Raw genomic sequence first — 3,688 nt, 5'->3', positions numbered from 1 at the left:
CTCAGATAGGACAAGGAGGCTCTACGGGAACCCTTTTTTATGCAGTATGCTAGGGACCCACCTCAATGTGTAGGGACCCACCTCCATCTCCCAACATAGTCAGTTGTACTCCCAGCTTGCTGGATAGTTTCCTCATTCTTAAACTATCTGAAATGGACTGGACATTAGAAAAAAGTTCTTCACGGTCAGGGTTATCAGGATCTGGAATGGGCTTCCACGGGAGGTGGTGCTTGCCCCAACCGTGGGGGTCTTCAAGAGGAGACTGGACAGGCAGCTGGCTGGGATCACATGATCCCAGGTTTGGTTACCCTTTTCTTGCCTGCCAGGGGCAGGGGGTCGGACTACATGGCCCACTGAGGTCTCTTCCAACCCTGGAATCTGTGAATCTATGAAATATCCCTGATCAAACTGCGAGGCATTGGCGTCATGACATCTGGGGATTCAAGGGATCATAATGGGCTAACTCTGAATCCAATGCCCTGGCAATGCACGGGTTGGCTGGCTGCTGTAGCAACCTGCATGGAGCTTGCAGAAAGGAGCACAGGTTGTAGCATAGGGTGCTTTGGACCAGCACTAGAAATCAGTCTGTATGCACATAGCTAGAATGCCAGCTGCAGCTGCAGTGTCCTTGTAAAGATTTCACTAAATAAAGAACCAATTTAGTTTTACAAGCATGAGATCCTTTCATATTATGACACCGTATGTGATGCATGAAACATCTGTGAAAAGGCAGGGCATAATTTAACTTCTGGGGAGCCCATAAATGCTGCCTCACATAAGCAACAATGCTTTGATTTAGCTGTGTTTGCTGCCATGTATTAGTTGTCAGAGCAGAATCCTGGACAGCAGACAGAGCCATGATGTATCCTTGAATGACTGTGGCTAACTGACTATCAAAGCTGCCAAATACCTCAACCAAGGAGAAAAAGGAAGTTGGATAATCATTACTGCACAAAAGTGAATAAGACAAAATTTTAAAGGAGGAACTGACCCACCAGCTCACTCGAGGACTGGGAGCATAACATTTGGTGGTCTGACATGAAGAGCAGGGCTTAGCTCTAAAATCCTCCAGCAACAATGGACTACCTCTAAATTGTGTAGGTATAAGGTATCAACCTATTAATACCAAACGAGGAGAAGATCTGTGCAACAGAAAGGGCTGAGTCTGAAATGGTAAGTTTTTCACAATCCTTTTTGTTTTTCTTCTGGTAAAAAACTGTGTTGTAGCAGAATTTGAAAGGATAAGTCTGGGTAGCCCAACTATTGCTAAGCCTAACTACAAAGAAATTTCTGTATTTAAAATCTGCTTCAAGGTTACTTCAGTATTGTTAAAAGGTAAACCAAAGGGAGGGGTGGAATAAGAATAAATTCAGGCCCTCCCCACTTCCCTATGCATCTTAAAGAAGGAAGAACATTCTTCCCACCCTCCCTGATTATCTGGTATAGGAACCTATGCTGCAATATTTGATTAAATGTTTATATACATTATGTAATGTAACTGATGAAGAAAATGGCTCCATGGATAAAGTTATTAAAACTTTTAAGAACAGTTTGACATAAAACTCCTAGCCAAAAACCAGGGAAGGCAAGGCAAGGCAAGGCAAGGCAAGGCAAGGAAACCATAAACATAAGAACTAAGTATGAAACATACATAACATCAATATTCCCCAAATCTCACTTTAATAAATTCAATATGACAGAGTTACAGTAAATAAAAAGTTAGGATTAAATTTTTAATAACTCACTAAAAGCATTTCTATTCTCTGTGGACTATGCACATTACCACTGAAACAAATTTCTGCACATATAAAAATATTCAGGCCTTTATATATCATCGTTTCCTTTTTTCAGCATCACCAACTGTCCAACTTCAATTAGTAGCTAAGTTGTGTTTATTTACATCCTTCCATGATATTCTTCACCCTTGCTGAAACAGACATTTTTGTAGTTTGTATGAATATACATACCTTGAATGAGGAAATTAAAATACAAAACCAAATTATTTAACAAAGCAGCAACCCAAACTGGGAGCACGGAAAAGATTTGCTACCTCCAAGACTTAGATTTACCATCACACAAAATTCACTCCATTATACGGAAATAGTAAACAACCAAAGACAAAGTGTACAGAATAATATAAATATTCAAAAAGCTGCAAACTCTTGGAAACAATAACATTTAGCACACATTGGGTCCTCCATAATATAAGTCAACAACAAAAGATCTGTGAAATCATAAGATACAGCACATATGCACCATAGTTGTCAAATATTCTTCTTTAAAGGTATTCTTCTTTACAACTACACAAATATTACTTACTGAAAAAATACTGTTAAACTGTCGCTCATTTACCTTAATCATACAGGGAATAAAAAGTTTAAGCCATGATGTAATGCAAAGACTAACTTATCTGAACATTCAAAACATTTTAACACCATTGCTAGGACACACTAGATACACCTTAAAAAGATACTACTGTATCATGTAGCTGATGTCTACAGTGTGGCTATGTTTAACTAGAATGACCTCATCATAAGTGTCACGTATCCATAGTAACTCATGGTCTCCAGGGACAAGTGTCAGGAAACACAAAGATACTCGCTCAACAAGATCAGTTTAAATAATCATTTGTTTTCTAAAAGAAAACAGCTATACTGAGTTGCAAAGAGAAACTAGGAGTTATTTCCTTTCTATTATAGATATATGGAAATAATTGTTTTCCAACTAACTGGGAATCTTATGCAAGTCAACACCAGAAAGTCCTAATAACAGAAAAAAAAGTTTTTTCCCTCACATCGTTTCAATAAAAACATTAAACTACCAGCATGAATATGTCATAAGAAATACAGCTTATCCCTAGACTCAGATGGCTTGAAATAGCTTGTCTGCATTTGTTTAAAAAGATCCTCTGAAGTATTTGCCATTAAAAACAAAACCTATGATATTTTGAATATTTTCCTGCAATCAACTTTTATTTAAATTTTGTATTAAAATGTGATTTAAAAAAAGTCACATCCTCAAAATACTGAGAGTAATTTACTTTTTACAAGAAAGAAACTAATATAGGATTCAAAGGCTGCATTGATTAATCAGAAGAAAATAATCCTCCTTGTCTTATTTAAGTACTCCACATGGCCGCATTCTTTACTCAGATCAAAAAAGGCTATTTTACAGTATTATATGTTTCTGATTTGACTTCATTTTACTATTGCACCTGGAAATTTTATACATAAACACTATTCCCCTACTCCCCCAACTAAACAACAATGGTTTTGCAGGAATCTGTTAACATTCAACTTAGCACACATAAGCATTTACCACAAATTGGGCATCCAATTGTCACACCAGATTCCATGATCAATATTTAATCACGGTGCAGGAATATGGACATAAACTACAAATTCCTTCTCAAGACAACTTGCATTTAATAGGAAAAAATGCATTCTGTGGTGCCATTAACTTTTTATATTTCAAAAATAACCACATTTAAAAATCACACAAATTAATACTATTTCATGCATTTAAAAAGAAATGCAACTTTTGTATATTCAGCAAAAGTAGTAAGTTTTTATTGAGCACCTGATACTGGAAAATGCCTACTTCTACGAGTACTCCCTTTCTTCAGAAATCTTTGTTAAACTAAGGTTTGAATTTCTTCATTCAAAAAATGAATCCAGTTATTTCAGCA

This window comes from Alligator sinensis, unplaced genomic scaffold (assembly GCF_000455745.1).
Source record: "Alligator sinensis unplaced genomic scaffold, ASM45574v1 scaffold60_1, whole genome shotgun sequence".
Classification (NCBI taxonomy): Eukaryota; Metazoa; Chordata; order Crocodylia; family Alligatoridae; genus Alligator; species Alligator sinensis.
Note: the sequence above shows the minus strand (reverse complement) of the source record.